General features: G+C 47.5%; 1 pseudogene; it reads left to right on the top strand.

Annotated features, from left to right (window-relative positions):
- The first annotated feature begins 15,453 nt into the window (after window positions 1-15,453).
- On the top strand, window positions 15,454-16,613 carry LOC120867343 (annotated as a pseudogene).
- Window positions 16,614-17,623: the final 1,010 nt, after the last annotated feature.

The following is a 17,623-nucleotide window of genomic DNA, read 5'->3' as shown; positions in this document are numbered from 1 at the left end:
CTACGTGGTCACAGTGTCTCAGGACAGTGCTGGGCAGCCGAGCTGCCTCGCTGACGACCATGAAGCCTTTGCCCAGGAAGAGCCAGTTGGCTGTCTTCTCCCTACTTTATGAAGGACACCCCTGGTGAGCAGCAGTAGGATATTTCCTGGGGTCATAACGTGGGCCAGACTGTGTGCATTGTCTCATTTAATCCTCACAACAAACTGTGCCTTCGTTTCAGATTTGAGGAAAAGACAGGGTAAGCAACTTGCCCTGTGTCACACAGCTATGTGACCCCACCATTAATGCAGGGACCCTAGTTTGCAGGGCCTTTGAAATCACCCCTCCCCACCAAGCTGTCAAACTGCTGTCAAGGGGCAACCCAACTCTAGTCTCTACAAGCTGGACTAGAAGTTTGTGAAACATCAAGGACGGAATTGAAGGAGGAGCCAGGAAAAGAGCCAGAAGCTGCCAGGGGTGGGGAAGAAAAAGGTTACTTTTTCAAGGCCAACTGCAAAGGATTTGGGGAGCAGCAACGAAGCTGCTCTGTCCCAGGGGCAGTAGATAGGGCTGCAGCCCCAATCTTTTCACAGATGGGGATACTGAGTGCCAAGCCCAGACCACTCTCCCCTCAGGCCAGACCTCAACCTCTAGCTGCTCTGTAAAAGGGCGTGCCCCTCCCTCCACCCTGCAGATTTTGCTTCTTCCTCTCAGGAAGGGTATTGCCTCCTCCCCTGAGCCAATTCCTTCCTGTCTGTGGGTCATTCTGCAAGATCTGTCTTTTCTGCTTATGTCAAAGAGCTAATGAAGGGTGTCAGATCCTAATCCCCTAAATTATTGGAATAAACTTCCCTCCGAGGCTGGTCCCCGTAATGAAGCCAGACAGCAGGCGACGCCGGCTGCTTTGAATTCCCTGTAATTTCATAAACCCGTGTTCCAGCTGCTCCGAGTTGGGCCTCAGCACAGCCCTTGATGAACATGGTTTGTGCTGCCTCCTTGGATATCACAAAGGGAAATGGACAGTGACACGTTTCTGAGCAGGACTTAGAAACACTGTCACAGCCCCATTACATGAGACAGGTATCTAGGAAAAGGAGGCTGATTTCTTGGGAGTCACTTGAGACCATTAGGAGGGAGATGAGTGGGGAGGGGCACAGGCCAGAGGTGGGGGAGGAGAGGGGAAGTCCCCGCCCAGGCTGGTCCTATTGAGAGCTGTGGGCCTCCCCTGCCCAGGCCCCACTCCTGGCCATTCTGCTCTGAGAACTCTCAAAACAGCACTGGGGAAGAAGGGGCCTTAGTACACTCGGCTCTCCCTCTTAGCCCTTCCAAGTCTCCCACCAAAACACAGCTCAGAATAATAAATAACATCTGATCAGGGCTTGGCGCCCACACAGCACTTTCACCTACATCGTCATGCTGACCCTCACGCCAGTCCCAGAGGGAACCCAGGTGTGGCTGTGAGCTCAGTTTTATGAGAGAAGAAAGCCAGCCACAGAGAGGGGAGGTGGGCCTGGCTGGGGTCTCCAGGCTCTTGCTTCCCCTCTCTGACCCCTGTCCTCTGCTCTTCACACAACCCTGTGCATGCTTCCAGCCCCTCCAGAAGGGCCCCTGCTGGCCGCCTCACCAGCTCAGCTTGTTTATAAGCTGTTCAGGGAGTGCTTTGAAGTCCTCTCCCCCTGGGCCTTCTCTCGCATGGTCCCTGGGTCTGGCTCCCTCTGGCTCTGCTCCCTTCTTGCCCTTCTCTGGAGGGTGGTGGGAAAGCCATGTTCACCAACTCCCCGGGACAGCTGAGGGCTCCGTTGTCTGTTCCCACCCCCGCAGGCCTCTGGGAAGCGGAGTCTGGGTGGGGCAGCCTGAGCAGGGGCCTGAACTGGCGGGTGTCCTCTGCCTTTCACCCTCCCCAAGGAATCAGGCACAGATCTGCCTGGAAGGGGCTGGATCCTGACCTCATCTCAGAAGAGCCCCACCACTGTGGGAAGGCAGAGGCCCCATGGACCCTTCATACCTTCTAGGATGGGTTCAAAGCCTACTCTAGGTGCAGCCAATAGGAAGTCACCCAGGACAGTGAATTCTGGATGACCCTTGGCCTCAAGATCACCCTTAGCAGAACAATACCCAGACCACTAGAGTACTGACAGCACGCTGACACTGCTTCCTAGACGGGCCAGGTCTCCTCCCTCCAGAGACTTCCGCTATAACCATGGTGGGGACACCTGGAGACCCACAGATGCCAAGTAGCACCCCAGATGCCATGTCCCTCATGCACAGACCAAACCTCTCACCTCCTGAAGCATCTCCTCCCACCCCCTTCTTGATGTTTTCTAAAGCGCCTACTATGGGCTAGAGTGTGGGTACACAGGGATAGATGGCAGTCCTCATCCACAGAGAGGACACAGTCTTGGCCAGAAAACAAACTTGCAAAAGCATGAGAGTAGTGTTCAGTCTTGGGGTCCCTACAAGTGCCGAGGCACAGGCAGGAGGGAGAAGCCTGGGGTGGCTGTTGGGCCCGTGACATGGGCTGGGTCTTGAAGCCTGAGCAGGACCCATTTCCTATACTTCTTCTTGGATGCCTCCTCAGCTGAGACCCTCCTTCCGGGGGCATAGGCCTCCAGAAACAGAGGTGAGAGGGAAGTACAAAGATTTAGGAAAGGGGGTGGGGTGGGAGCTGGGGGTCTGGCCTCTGCTGGAGGTGGCCCCAGCAGAGTCAGAGCAGCAGCCCATTCTGGTCCATCCTGCTTGGGCTCCCAGACCTGAGGCAGTCACACTTTCTCCCAGATGGATGAGAGAGGCCAACCCCCTGGGAGCCTCCCTGCCCTGATCCTGGTTATTTAAACATATCTGAAGAGGAGGAAAGATTTGAGGCACTGGAATTGGGGTGCTGGAGAGAAGGAAGTCCTCAGCAATGGTACTCAAATGGATTCTCAGAAGGCCAGGCAGCCTTGGTTAAAGGCGGTGATTAGTCAGAGCCAAGCCAAGGAGTTCAATAAAGCCAGAGGCTCATTACGCAGCTGGGGACCCCCTGCCTGCGCAGCCCAGGACCTGGGTTACATTACAGGGCTGTGTGAACTCTCCCCTCAGAGTGAGACTGTACTGGCCTTGAAATAATTATGGGGCCTCAGCAGATGGTGGAGGCAGACAGGGGAGACCTTCAGCTGTGGGACACGTGACCTGTCAGCATCTGTGCAGAGCAGGACATGGGAGGGTCCACCCTGGGCCTCGGGGGAGGCAGCACTGAATCAAGATCTGAGAATGACGAGGTTGGCCATTGGCGCGGCCAGGCCAGTGCTCTGGGCCAGCCAGGCCCCTTTACATCCTGTCCAATCCAGGGGGGCCTGCTAGTGGGGCCAAGTCCCTGGAAGCTTGAGTGCCAAGGTCTGAATAGATCTTCGGGTCATACCGCAAGAACAGGAGACCCTTCTGGCAACTGTGAGTCCTTGAATGCCTTCCTGGAGCAAGTAGGCATCAAGGAGCTTGGGGATTTCAGACACCTCGCTGGGAGGCTCCATGTTGCTGAGGCTGAGCACCATGCAAGGAGTCAGAGGACCCCCTGAACAAACCCCTCAAGCCCCTTCCCTCTCCCTCCTCTGTGATCCTTCGTCCTGACTCCTCCAGCTCTGCCTTGACAGAACAGGCTTCAAATATCCTCGGGCAGCTCTCAGCCAAGACAAACATAGGAGGGAAGGAGCCAGAAGGCTGCGGGGCTCCACCTCTCCACTCTGCTGGGGGAGAGTGAGGGCCTGGGGCTCCAGCAATGAAACTAAAATGGGGCATGGCCCCCCTTCCATTCAGGCCTCGCCTACCCAAAAAGCTTCCTGACTACTCTACTCTCCTCACTCCCACGCTGTCTGCCTCACTGTTTCCTCCTTTTGGATGAGAGAGAAGAAAGGACGGCTCAGATTCGATTCTCTCTGCTCACCCTCATGCTGCTGATGTATCCTGTAGGACCAAACACAGCCCTAGTTCCCTCCCAACTGCACAAAGTGTACAGTGACCGAGAATCAGGCCCCTTTCCTGAATGATCATTATTTCAAGACCTCTGGCTTAAAGACGGCTTCTCCACTTTAATTTAGCCTGTACTACCATGAACTTCCACCTCCGTTTGCTTCTCCATCTTATGGTTCTCCTTTCTCTCTCAAACCCTGGAAGCTGCCACGTTGCTCTTTCAATCTTTAAAAGTTCCACACAGGATTTCCCTTTAACCTATGTGAATGCTGTCCTCCCCACAGAAGACTTTCCTTCCCTGACCCGTTCCGTCTGATCCTGGCCAACTGCTTCCCAGGCTTCTCAGAAGCTGCACCTTCTAGGAAGCCTTCCTGACCTCAGAAGCTGAGGGAGGCCAAAATCACCCTGGGGGTTCCAGGTAAAGTTTTTAAAACAAAAAAAGCAAAACAAACAAAAACAAAAACTGGTATACAAAACCTGTTGCAATTAAACATTCAACCCTGTCAGGATGTATGTCTGCCTGTGTAAATGGTGAAAGTGAAAGTGAAGTTGCTCAGTCGTGTCTGACTCTTTGCGACCCCATGGACTGTAGCCTACCAGGCTCCTCCCTCCATGGGATTCTCCAGGCAAGAGTACTGGAGTGGGTTGCCATTTCCTTCTCCAGGAGATCTTCCCAACCCAGAGATCGAACCCAGGGATCGAACCCGGGTCTCCCGCATTCCAGGCAGACGGTTTAACCTCTGAGCCACTAAATAGGTTTAAATGATGTCAAAAATCCGCAATAGATGGAGGGGAGGAATAAATGAGGAATATGGGGTTAACAGATACATATTACCACACAGAAGATAGATACACAAGGATTTACTATATAGCCCAGGGAACTACATTCAATATCTTATAATAACCTATAATAGAAAAGAATTTTGAAAAAGAATATAGCTGGAGACGGCAAGATTGAACATCAACATCTTAGGAATTAGTGAACTAAAGTGGACAGGAATGGGTGAATTTAATTCAGATGACCATTATATCTTCTACTGTGGGCAAGAATCCCTTAGAAGAAATGGAGTAGCTCATAGTCAGCAAGAGTCTGAAATGCAGTACTTGGGTGAAACCTCAAAAATGACAGAATGATCTCAGTTCATTTCCAAGGCAAACCGTTCAATATCACAGTAATCCAAGTCTATGCCCCAACCACTAATGCTGAAGAAGCTGAAGTTGACCAGTTCTATGAAGAACTATCACAAAAAATGGTGTCCTTTTCATCCTAGGGGATTGGAAGGAAAAAGTAGGAAGTCAAGAGATACTTGGAATAAAAGACAAATTTGGCCTTAGAATACAAAATGAAGCAGTGCAAAAGCTAACCGAGTTTTATCAAAAGAACGTGCTGATCATACCTTTCAGTCACCAAGTCACGTCTGACTCTTTGCTACCCCACAGACTACAGCACACCAGGCCTCTCTGTTCCTCACCATCTCCCAGAGTTTGCCCAAGTTCATGTCCATTGAATTGGTGGTGATATCCAACCATCTCATTCTCTGCTACCCTCTACTCCTTTTGCTGGTCATAGCAAACACCCTTTTCCAACAGCTCTACACATGACATCACCAGATGGTCAATAGCAAAATCAGATTTTTTGTAGCTGAAGATAGAGAAGCTCTATACAGTCGGCAAACGCAAGACTTGGAGCTGACTGTGGCTCAGACCATGAACTCCTTATTACAAAATTTAGGCTTAACTTGAAGAAAATAAAGAAAACTAGGCCATTTAGATGTGACCTAAATCAAATCTCTTATGATTATACAGTGGAGGTAACAAGTAGACTCAAGGGATTAGATCCGGTAGACAGAGTGCCTGAAGAACTGTGGACAGAAGCTTGTAACATTGTACAGGAGGCAGTGACCAAAACCATCCCAAGAAAAAGAAAGGCAAAAAGGCAAAGTAGGTGTCTGCGGAGGCTTTACAAACAGCTGAGGAAGAGACGCAAAAGGCAGGGGAGAAAGGGAGAGATATACCCAACTGAATGCAGAGTTCCAGAGAATAGCAAGGAGAGATAAGGAGGCCTTCTTAAACGAACAATGCAAATAAATAGAGGAAAACAACAGAATGGGAAGGACTAGAGATCTCTTCAAGAAAATTGAAGATATCAAGGGAATAGTTCATGCAAGGACAGGCACAATAGAGGACAGAAACAGCAAGGACCTAACAGAACAGAGGAGATTAAGAAGTGGCAGGCTTACACAGAGGAACAATATAAGAAAGGTCTTAACGACCCAGATAACCACGATGGTGTGATCACTCACCTACAACCAGACATCCTGGAGTATTAAGTCAAATGGGCCTTAGGAAGTATTTGTGGCTCAGCTAGGTTTCATCCCTGAGTTGGGAAGATTCCCTGGAGAAGGGAGAGGATACCCACTCCAGTATTTGGACCTAGAGAATTCCATGGACAGTCCATGGGGTTGCAAAGAGTTGGACACAACTGAGCGACTTTCACTTCACTACAAAGCCAGTGGAGGTGACGGAATTCCAACTGAGCTGTTTCAAATCCTAAAAGATGATGCTGTGAATGTGCTGTACTCAATATGTCAGCAAATTTGGAAGACTCAGCAGTGGCCACAGGATTGGAAAAAGTCAGTTTTTATTCCAATTCCAAAGAAGAACAATGCCAAAGAATGTTCAAACTACCATACAATTGCGCTTATTTCGTGCTAGCAAAGTTATGCTCAAAATCCTTCAAGCTAGGCTTCAGCAATACATGAGCCAAGAGTTTCCAGATGTACATGCTGGGTTTAGAAAAGGCAGAGGAATCAGAGATCAAATTACCAACATTTGTTGGGTCATGGAGAAAGCAAGGGAATTTCAAGAAAAAATGTCTACTTCTGCTTTATGCTAAAGTGTTTGACTGTGTGGATCACCCCAAACTGTAGAAAATTCTTAAAGAGATGGGAATACCAGACTACCTTACCAAACTCCTGAGAAACCTGTATGCAGGTCAGGAAGCAATAGTTAGAACCAGACATGGAACAACAGACTGGTTCCAAATTGGGAAAGGAGTATGTCAAGGCTGTAAACTGTCACCCTGCTTATTTAACTTATATGCAGAGAACATCATGTAAAATGCCAGGCTGGATGAATCATAAGCTGGAATCAAGATTGAGGGGTGAAATATCATCAACCTCAGATATGTAGATGATACCACTCTAATGGCAGAAAGTGAAGAGAAACTAAAGAGTCTCTTGATGAGGGTAAAAGAGGAGAGGGGAAAGCTGACTTAAAATTCAGCATTCAAAAAACTAAGATCATGGCATCTAGTCTCATCACTTTATGGCAAATAGAAGGGGGAAAAGTGGAAGCAGTGACAAATTTTATTTCTTGGCCTCCAAAATCACTGTGGACAGTGACTGCAACCATGAAATTAAAAGATACTTGTTTGCTGGAAGGAAAGCTATGACAAACCTAGACAGCATATTAAAAAGCAAAGAGATCACTTTGCTGACAAAAGTTGTTGGTTGTTCACTCGCTCAGTCATATCTGACTCTGTGACCCCATGGACTGCAGCATGCCAGGCTTCCCTGTCCTTCACTAACTCCCATAGTTGGCTCAAACTCATTTCTGTTAAGTCAATGATGCCATCCAGCCATCTCATCCTCTGTCATCCCCTTCTCCTCCTACCTTCAATCTTTCCCAGCATCAGTCTTTTCCAATGAGTTGGCTCTTAGCATTAGGTGGACAACATATTGGAGCTTCAGCTTCAGCATCAGTCCTTCCAATGAATATTCAGGACTGATTTCCTTTAGGATTGACTGGTTTGATCTCCTTGCTGTCCAAGGGACTCTTAAGAGTCTTCTCCAGCACCACAGATTGAAAGCATCTATTCTTCAGTGCTCAGCCTTCTTTGTGGTCCAACTCTCACATTCATTCATGACTACTGGAAAAACCATAGCTTTGACTATACAGACATTTGTTGGCAAAGTGATGTCTCTACTTTTTAATACACTGCTTATTTTTATCATAGCTTTTCTTCTGAGGAGCAGGCATCTTTTAATTTCATGGCTGCACTGATTTTGGAGCCCCAAAAGATAAAATCTGTCATCTGTCACTGTATTTCCATTTTTTCCCATCTATTTGCCATGAAGTGATGGGACCAGATGCCATGATATTAGCTTTTTGAATGTTGAGTTTTAAGCCAGCTTTTTCATTCTCCTCCTTTACCTTCATCAAGAGGCTCTTTAGTTCCTCTTCACTTTCTGCCTTTATCATGGTATCATCTGCATATCTGAGGTTATTGATATTTCTCCCTGAAATCTTGAAATTCCAGCTGTATTTCATCCAGCTTGGAATTTTGCATAATGTACTCTGTGTATAAGTTAAATAAATAAGGTGACAATGTACAGACTTGACATACTCCTTTCCCAATTTTGAACCAGTCCATTGTTCCATGTCTGGTTCTAATTGTTGCTTCTTGGCCTGTATACAGGTTTCTCAGGAGGCAGGTAAGGCATGCCTCCTGACTCCTTACTGACAAAAATCCTACAGTCAAAGCTAAGTTTTTTCCAGTAGTCATGCATGAATGTGAGAGTTGAACCACAAAGAAGGCTGAGCACCAAAGAATTGATGCTTTCAATTTGTGGTGCTGGAGAAGACTCTTGAGACACCAAGGAGATCAAACCAATCAATGCTAAAGGAAATCAACCCTGAAAGTTCATTGGAAGGACTGATGTTGAAGCTGAAGCTCCAATATTTTGGCCACCTGATGTGAAGAGCCAACTCATTGGAAAAGACTCTGATACTGGGAAAGATGGAAGGCAAAAGGAGAAGAGGGTGGAAGAGAATGAGATGCTTACTCATCCAACTCAATGGACATGAATTTGAGCAAACTCTGGGAGACAGTGGAGGGCAGAGGAATCTGGTATACTGTAGTCCATGGAGTCACAAAGAGTTGAACACAATTTAGTGACTAAACAACAAAACGTGTGTCTGTGTGTGTGTATACACACACACATATATATGAATTACTTTGCTGTACCCCTGAAACTAATGCAATATTGTGAATGAACTATGCTTTGATTAAAAAAAAAATCCATACAATGAAATGTTACTCAGCCATAAAAAAGAACAAAATAGTGCCATTTGCAGAGATGTGGAAGGAACTAGAGATTGTCATACAGAGTGAGGTAAGTTGGAAAGAGACAAACTAATAAAATGTGGCTTGTATGTGGGATCTAGAGAATGGTGGAGATGAACTTATTTGCAAAGTAGAAATAGAGTCACAGACATAGAGAACAAGCTTAGGGTTACCAAGTGGGGAAAGAAGGGTTGGAAGACTGGGATTGACATAGATACCCTATTGATACTATGTATAAAATAGATAGCTAATGAAAACCTACTGTATAGCACAGGGAACTATACTCAATGCTCTGTAGTGACCTAAATGGGAAGGGAGTCCAAAAAAGAGGATTTGTACGTTTTTCTGTATAGCAAGAGACAGAATATTATAAAGCAACTACTGTTTTTTAGTTGCTAAGTCATATCCAACTCTTTTGCGACCCTATGGACTGTTTGTAGCCCACCAGGATCCTCTGTCCATGGAATTTCTCAGGCAAGAATACTGGAGTGAGGTGCCATTTCCTTCTCCAGGACGTCTTCCTGACTCAGGGATAGAACCCGCATCTCCTGCGCCACAGGTGTATTCTTTACCACTGAGCCATCAGGGAAGCCAAAAGCAACTAGACTCCAACAAAAATTAATTTTTAAAAATCCACATTTGAGGCCCTTTTTGAGTACACCCTGGCCCGGTGACCCTCCTGGGACTGCCTGTGATACACCTGGGCATATTTTGTGTAGTGCCGAAATTACTTTCTCATCTATCATCCAGACTGGCCTAGAAACTCCTGGCAAGCAGGGACTGAGTCTGGTGCATGGTTCCAGCAGAGAGCACACACTGAACCGACGTACACTGGAGGAGTGAATGGATGGTCCCATGAATGAATGGATTCGTCCAGCAGACCATGTGCTTACAGGACAGGAGTGAGCATCCCTGGTGTCTGTCACCCCTGAGAGAGACTAGGCAGTCCTAGGGCTGTAAATCAGGACTCCAGAGACCAGCTCTAAGTCAGGCCAGGCAGGGTACAGCCAGCCCTGGGCCCATCAGCCAATTCTAGGCAAAAAGGTACTGGAGTCTGAAAGGAGCAGGCCGGGACAGTGGGGTCAGAGAAAGTTTGGGCATCACGTGGGCAGCCCTAGGGGTAGAAAAAGGTGCCCATTGGGACCCACCACAGCTCCCACACTTCTCTTTACATATCCGTCCCTTTGCTTCTCTCCAGGCCTCCGTGATTTCATATTTAACAGTGAAGAGCCCCCCTTCAACCATATTCTTCTCTGCTTCCAGAGTTACCTTTTTAATTCCAAAACTGAACATGTTGTTTCCCTGTTGTAGTGGGTTGAATGGCGTGTGTGTGTGTGTGTGTGTGTGTGTGTGTGTGTGTGCGTGCGCATGTTCTCAGTTGCTCAGTCTTGTCTCTTTGCTACACTATAGACTAGAGCCCACCAGGCTCCTCTGTCCATGGGATTTTCCAGGCAAGAATACTGGAGTGGGTTGTCATTTCCTCCTCCAGAGGATCTTCCTGACCCAGGGATCGAACTCTTGTCTCCTGTGTCTCCTGCATTGCAGGCAGATTTCTTTACCGCTGAGTTATCAGGGAAGTTCAAGTTGAATGGTAGCCCCCCCAGCCCCTGACAAAGATATGTCCATGTCCTAACATCTGAAATCATGAATGTGAACTTATTTAGGAAAAAGGTCTTTGCAGATAGGATTGAGTTAAGGATCTTGAAATAAGACCTTTCTGGATTATCCAAGAGGGTCCTGAATCCAGTGACAGGTGTCCTTAAAAGAGAAAGGCAGAAGAAGGCTGAGACACAGAAGGGCAGGCCATTAAAGAGGGAAGCAGAGATTAGAGCAATGTTATCATAAGCCCAGAGATGCCTGAGCCATCAGCAGCTAGAACAGGCAAGAAAGTTATTCTGCTCTGGAGCCTTTGGAGGAAGTGCAGCCCACTGACACCTTGGTTCAGGGCTTCTGGCCTCCAGAAAATAAATTTGTGTTGTCTTGAGCCACCAAATTTGTGGTAATTTATTATGGCAGCCCTAGGAAGCTTACACACCTGCCTCAAACTCTTCAATGGCCCCTCCTGGTCAGGATTAAATGGCCCAGGGAGCCTGCTGAGAGTTGATCCTGCCACCTCTCCAGCCTCATTGCTCACCCTGCATGTTCCAGCTGTACAGAATTACTGATGGTCTCTGAGCATCCCACCAGGGTGATCAGCCATCCTGGTTTGCCTGGAATTGGCCTGGTTTTGGCACCGAAACTCCTGCATCCTAGGAAACTCCTTAGTCTTGGGCAAACTAGAATGTTTTCTTCCCTTTCTATCATGCTGTCTAAATCTTAATTTAGGCCGTTCCCTCTGCCTAAATTGTTCAAAAAAACTCCACTTTGGGACAAGACCAAAAAAAGGGTCAACCGGGGCAGTCCAGAGGTGAGGGCTGGGCCACCTACACCTTGGGGAGCCCAAGCCTGGGTCACACTGTGTGAACCATAAAGACAACATTTATCCTGCCAGGGACCCAGTGTCAGCGGGTGATAGAGCCTCAGGCACCAGCAGCAGTGAGGGGTTGACAACCCGGGTGGGTCTAGCCCCATAGGAAGCGTCCCAGTTGGCACTGGTGTGGGTGAACTAAGGCAGTGGCCCAGAGGAAGTGGCTATGGATGGGAGTCACTGCACGGCTGCTGGGTAAGGAGGAGACAGGCAAGGACGGTTTTGGCAGGATCCAATGATCCTGAGCATCAGAGACAAGCAGTCAAAATAACTATCAGGAGTGCATTCGGCAGCATGTAACAAAGCCTGAGCAGCTGTGGCTTAAATAATTAGAAGTTAAAGTTTCTCACAGAATAAGAAGTTCAAGACAGCTTGGCTAACTTATCAGGGTTGTGTTTCTTATCTTCTCTGTCACCTTCAGCATGTGGCTTTTGCCCTTAATGTCTGATGACGGCTGCTCCCCTAGATACTTCCTCATTCTGGACCCAGATTAGGGGCAAAAGCCAAAGTCCCTGGAACCATATCTGTTTATTCAGTGGGGGAAGACTTGCTCTTTTTTTTCTTTTAATGCAATAGCTCTACATACTTTTAAATTTATTTGCTGTATTTTTTGCCTGTGTTGGGTCTTTGTTGCTCCAGGTGGGCTCTCCCTGGTTGCAGCAAATGGGGGCTACTCTTGCGTTGCAGTGTGCAGGCTTCTCATTGTGGTAGATTCTCTTGTCGCTGAGCACAGGCTCTAGGGCATGGGCTTCAGTAGCTGTGGGATGTGGGCTTACATGCCTGGCTGTATGTGGAATACTCTTAGATCAGGGATCAATCCCATGTCCCCTGCATTGGCAGGTGGATTTTAAACCACCAGACCACCAGGGAATTCTGGAAGACCTCTAAGAACCTCAGGCCACAGCACTTAAGCAAGGATGTGAGTCACATGACTCTAACTACAAGGGAGCCTGGAAAGATGATGGTTCCAGCTTTGCAACAAGGGAAAATGGAGTTGTGGTTGGCTTTTGGGTAGGCAATCCACAATATCTGCCACAGGGACCATTCCTAGGACCCACTGGCTGGTGAGGTGTTTTATTTTCACAACCTTGGGTCTTGTCTGCCCTGTAAAGTAGTTTCTGCTTCTAGGATTGAAGTCAATTGACATGCAGGACAATGTGATGTTAGGTAAAGATGCCTGAGGATTCTCAGAGATGCCTGCAGTTCTGTAGGATACCAGTGAGCTATGGTAAAGCTGGACTGAAGCAGCCCCACAAGGCCCTAGAAGCTGTCAGGGTGCTCTGCACAGCAGTGGGTGTGATCAGCTTTGTCACGTAGGGATTATTGATGCCTGCAATCTCAAGGGAGAAGCTGGGCAAAGGAGTTGCGTGGAGAAGGGACCTTTAACTCAACTCTGTCGACAGTGAACAGCTCACAAAATGAGCCCTGTCTAAAGAAGGAACAGAGCCTGGTGTTAGGTGATGCCAGAGCTTTGGGGATGCGTTCAAGTTCACTGCCCCAAATCTGGATGAAGACTGAACCCAAATACTGAGACAAGTAGTGGGAAAAGTGGTTTTGGTGGGAGGGTGAATTGTTGTACAATTCACAACATAACAAATATTGAGATGATTTTGGGGAGGCTGCTGGGCCAGTCCCAGGGAAAGGAAGTTATCATTCAATAGTCATTCACTCAGTAAAAATTGATTTTATGCCTGCTATGTGTCAGGCTTTGTATGAAGCAGTAGAGATACAAACCAGGAATATAGTCTTTGACTTCAGGAGGTATATAGTCTAGGTAAAGAGAAAGGTGTTCAGTTCAGTTCAGTTCAGTTCAGTTCAGTCACTCAGTCGTGTCCGACACTTTGCGACCCCATGAATCGCAGCACGCCAGGCCTCCCTGTCCATCACCATCTCCCGGAGTTCACTCAGACTCCCGTCCATCGAGTCCGTGATGCCATCCAGCCATCTCATCCTCGGTCGTCCCCTTCTCCTCCTGCCCCCAATCCCTCCCAGCATCAGAGTCTTTTCCAATGAGTCAACTCTTCGCATGAGGTGGCCAAAGTACTGGAGCTTCAGCTTCAGCATCATTCCTTCCAAAGAAATCCCAGGGATGATCTCCTTCAGAATGGACTGGTTGGATCTCCTTGCAGTCCAAGGGACTCTCAAGAGGCTTCTCCAACACCACAGTTCAAAAGCATCAGTTCTTTGGTGCTCAGCTTTCTTCACAGTCCAACTCTCACATCCCTACATGACCACTGGAAAAAACATAGCCTTGACTAGACGGACCTTAGTCACCAAAGTAATGTCTCTGCTTTTGAATATACTGTCTAGATTGGTCATAACTTTTCTTCCAAGGAGTAAGCATCTTTTAATTTCATGGCTGCAGTCACCATCTGCAGTGATTTCGGAGCCCAAAAAAATAAAGTCTGACACTGTTTCTACTGTTTCCCCATCTAAAGGTGTAGAACAGCTCATTATATAGTCAAGAATCCAATTATAGCAGAACATGCTATGAAGGAGTCCAGGAGGCAGGGGACATCCAAGGAGGGAAAGAATGGGTCAGTCAGGAGAAACAGGATCTAACTGAAGTGAAGAAACCCTTAGGCAAGTCAATGGCAAGTCTGCTGTGGCTGGAGCCCAGAGAGAGAGAGAAGTAGCTGGTGGCCCCAGTCTGCCAAGGAAGGCAGGGATTAGATCCTAATGGGCGTTAGACTGTGGCGAGGGGTTTGGACTTAATTTTAAGGCTGGACTATGCCCCTGCGACTCTAAAAGGTGGCAAGTATCGGATGTTGAAAAGAGGCAATGGGCAGGAGCCCATACTTCTCATGTGGGCCCTGGGTTACCAAACAGAAGGCGTCAGACTCTGCTCCCAGACCAAACTTAGGATGTGCAAGCTGTGCCTGGTTCCTGGAAGTGACAGCTGGCTGGCAGAGAAACAGCTCCATGGAAGCTTGGACTGACAGGCTAGGGGTTGCCCTCTGCCTTCTCTCAGTAATGAAATTTATGTAGGAAGGAGCAGAGATGGGAAAGAGGGAGGAGAACAGCTGCTGCCCGAGAAAGTGAAAAAGAGAAATTTTCCTCATAGGAAGCTTGCTGAGGAAAATTGTTAGGTTTCATCACAGCTTCCTTCAATCAAGCTGAGGCTGGTAAAGGGCCACAGGTTTTAGGTGACTCAGGTGTCAGACACCTGCTGGACCTCACTGAAGACTTTGAGGCCGAGTGAACAATCGAACTTGTTATAGTCAACTATAGAGTTATACAGAGTTGTACAAACTATGGAGTTGTGCAAACCTGTGAACTCACTCTACCTGATCCCAAAGGCCAGAGGTCAATGCCTAATTCACACAACTGCCATGACCTGGCCCTTTTAGTTCCTCCTAAACTACTCTGTCCAACTCTTTGTGACCCCAGAGACTGCAGCATGCCAGGCTTGGTAATGGACAGGGAAGCCTGGTCTGCTGCAGTCCTTGGGGATGGCAAATAGTCGGACACAACTGAGTGACTGAACTGAAACTACTCTTAGTTGCTTCCCAGGAGTGTATTCTCTTTGTTGATTTACTCTTTTACAGAGCCTCATGGTCTAGATGGTCTCATAATAAAGACATCCAACAGGCTTTGAGTGGCCAGAGCAGTTGAAAACTGAACCCAGTAGCAAAAGCCTTGCTCTACCCTGTAAGGCAAGAGAGCTGATAGCACTGAACAAGCTTTCGGGAAGCAGGTGCTGAAGAAGGGGCTGAGCTGAACCAAGCCCAGTTTTAATCTGTTATCCTTGGGCTTTCACATGTTTTGACTAAAACACATAGTAAGAAATAGTCTTCTTTTTTGTGTGATGCAGAATTCATATTCCTATGCACAATTGAAACAAAAGTTTTACCAAATAATAGTTCCTTTTTCTACATGTGATGCACTCTTCAGTATTCCAAAAGTTGAAGATTACTTGGGAGGGTTGAGAAGAACAAAAGGACTGGGATTTGAGGACTTTGGTTGTCTCCGTCAGCAAGTTCAAGGCTTCAGGAAACAAAGTTCATATACACATGTCAATTGTTTTCCTTTATTCCATCAATGAACATTTAGAATTTGAAACTGAACAGCCACTAACCACTTAGAAACACACTGAGACATGGAGAAGCATCATAGTGAATGTCTTTCGTGGACCTTCCAGCCCAGCCCAGCCACCATCTGAATGTGGTTGAGTGAATACCCCAGACAATGCCACACAGAACAGAACAGCCCCACTGAGCCCTGCCCAAAGTTCTAAGCCACAGAACCATAAGCAAATAAAATGTTTGCACCCCCTGCTCTCTTTTTCGTGGCACCTTGGAGGCTGTTGGCTGCTTCAGAATGAAGCTGAACATCTCTTTCCCGACCACTGGCTGCCAGAAGCTCACTGAAGTGCATGATGAACGAAAACTTCGTACCTTCTACGAGAAGCGTATGGCCACAGAAGTTGCTGCTGATGCTCTGGGTGAAGAAGAATGGAAGGGTTATGTGGTCCAAATTAGTGGCGGGAATGATAAGCAGGGTTTCCCTGTGAAGCAGGGTGTCTTGACCCATGGCCAAGTTCACCCGCTTCTGAGTAAGGGGCATTCCTGTTACAGACCAAGGAGGACTGGAGAGAGAAAGCACAAATCTGTATGGGGTTGCATTGTGGATGCCAATCTGAGTGTTCTCAATTTGGTCATCGTGAAAAAAGGGGAGAAAGATATTCCTGGACTCACTGATACTACAGCGCCTCATCACCTGGGTCCCAAAAGAGCTAGCAGAATCTGCAGACTTTTCAATCTCTCTAAAGAAGATGATGCCCACCAATATATTGTGCAAAAGCCCCTAAACAAAGGCAGTAAGAAACCTAGGACTAAAGCACCCAAGATTCAGCGTCTCGTGACTCCATGAGTTCTGCAACACAAACGCCGGCGTGTTGCTCTGAAGAAACAGCGTACTAAGAAAAATAAAGAAGAGGCTAAAGAATATGCTAAACTTTTGGCCAAGAGAATGAAGGAGGCCGGAGAAAAACAGCGGGAGCAGATTGCCAAGAGACGGAGGCTGTCCTCTCTGAGAGCTTCTACTTCTGAGTCCAGTCACAAATGAGATGTTCTAAGAGTAACAGATAAATAAGATCAGACATCACAAAAAACATGTTTACACCCCCTAACTTTAGGGATAGTTTTTAAGAGCAAATTATAAGTGGGATAGGTGTGCAGGGATACTGTGGAGGCCAGCTTCAGCTGCTCAGCTCATGAAAAGTCGGGAGTCAGAAACAAGGATGCTATCAGAGTGCCCTATAGAGTCTGAGATGGAAAACTTGAATCTGTCCCTGCAGCCATGTCTCAAGGAGCTGTTGTGTGTCCTGTGTTATATTCTAAACTGGGGAGATGGTGGGAAATGAGTTGCGGCCTCCATTTTCAAAGATTTGAAATTTTGGTGTAGGTTACAGAAACTAGACAACTGCACAAATGAATATCAATGACAGATGATGGAAGGTGCTTAAAGGAAACACACCAGATACCTTTCAGCAGGCAACAGGGCCTGCACCCTCCCTCACTGGTCCATGTACTCCACCTGTGAAGGGTGAGAAGTCAGTTGGGGGAGCTCTGAACACCTGGCCAGGTAGACTCAAAGGGAGAAAAGTCAGAGCAGGAGCCCTGTTTCCAATGTAGAGCAGGGGTCAGGGAGGACTTCCAGAGGAAGCGGTGCTGATGCTGAACCCCGAAGGATAGATCACACATAGCCAGGCAAAGAGGGAATAGCACCTGCAAAGGCTGCATGGAACATCTGAGGCGCTGGAAGACAGCCAGGGTGGCTGGAGAGGAGCAATGCCACACAAGTCCAAGAGGGACTTGATTCAGAGTGGGGAGTCTCTGGCCCATGCCTATACCACCACCAAGAAGGAGGCCCTGATTTTATCTTCCATTTAAAAATGTTTCCTTTGCACTTTGGATTCTGTTTTGGGCAGGTATTGGGTGAGGAATTTGAGAAAACAAACATATAAAACAAACCCAGTCTGCAGCTAATTAAGAGTAGGTTGCAGAAGGGCTGTTGGCAAGGCACTGCTTGCAGCAGACAGAAAACATATGGAGTATTTGGACATCTCCTAGGAGCATGCAAGAGGTGAGTGGGGGAAGCTACT

The sequence above is a fragment of the Oryx dammah genome, unplaced genomic scaffold (genome assembly GCF_014754425.2).
Source record: "Oryx dammah isolate SB20612 unplaced genomic scaffold, SCBI_Odam_1.1 HiC_scaffold_8, whole genome shotgun sequence".
In the NCBI taxonomy this organism is placed as follows: domain Eukaryota; kingdom Metazoa; phylum Chordata; class Mammalia; order Artiodactyla; family Bovidae; genus Oryx; species Oryx dammah.
Note: the sequence above shows the minus strand (reverse complement) of the source record. Positions and strands in the feature narration are given on the sequence as shown.